This window comes from Charadrius vociferus, unplaced genomic scaffold (genome assembly GCF_000708025.1).
Source record: "Charadrius vociferus isolate BGI_N301 unplaced genomic scaffold, ASM70802v2 scaffold104, whole genome shotgun sequence".
NCBI lineage: Eukaryota > Metazoa > Chordata > Aves > Charadriiformes > Charadriidae > Charadrius > Charadrius vociferus.
The window spans coordinates 1,552,036-1,552,891 of NW_009648255.1; positions in this window are offsets into that span (position 1 = coordinate 1,552,036).

Sequence of the window (856 nt, forward strand, 5' to 3'; positions counted from 1 at the left end):
CCCATGGCTCTGCCCCTCCCAGAAGGCTCTCCAGCCCCTGTCCCTCAGTGCCCCCCCACGGCTCCGCCCCCTTCCAGAAGGTTCCCCGTGCCCCGCCCCTCAGTGCCCCTCCACAGCCCCACCCTTCCAGAAGGTTCCAGGTGCCCGGCCCGCCTCCCCTGCTGGGCCAGGCTCTCCCCCAGCTGTCTCCCTGAGGGGCAGGCAGGGCATCCCGGCCCAGCCCCGGCGCCATGCTGGGCTGAGCCGGTGGCCATGCCAGGTCCAGCAGCGCAGAGGGACACCGTTCATGGTGAGCGCGGAGGGCTGTGCGCGCCCGCCGGCGTTGCGGTTGGACAGACCCGAGGAGATCCTGGACTGCGACTGCTGCATCAGGGAGCAGCGGGCAGGACTGACCGGGTGTTTATGACTCTCCGCTGTAAGCGAGAGAAGACGAAGAGGAAGGAAGCGTCCTCCATTGACACTGCTGGGGAAGGGGCTCTGGCGTTCCTCATGGGGTCAGGGCAGCGCCCGCGGTTAACCCCAGGTGTGAAGGTCATGGCTGAGCGGGGGCAAGAGCAGGTTGGTGTGCTGGTGTTGGCCCTTGGGGCAGAAGAGACAGGGGAGGTGGTGAGCGTGCCCTTTGCGCTAGGCCTGGAGCGGGACGGGCTCCCTGAGGCACGCTCCGGCCGGCAGGCAGGCGTTCTCCCGACGGCTCCACCCCGTACGCAGTGCAGAGGAACACAGTTACACTCTGGTGTATACCAATATCCTTAAATTGGATTACAAGCATGAAACGAATATAAACAAGAGACTAGAACAGCGGCCAGGAAGCCGCACGCAGCACCCCGGGACAGATGGACAGAGGCTCGTCCCCAGT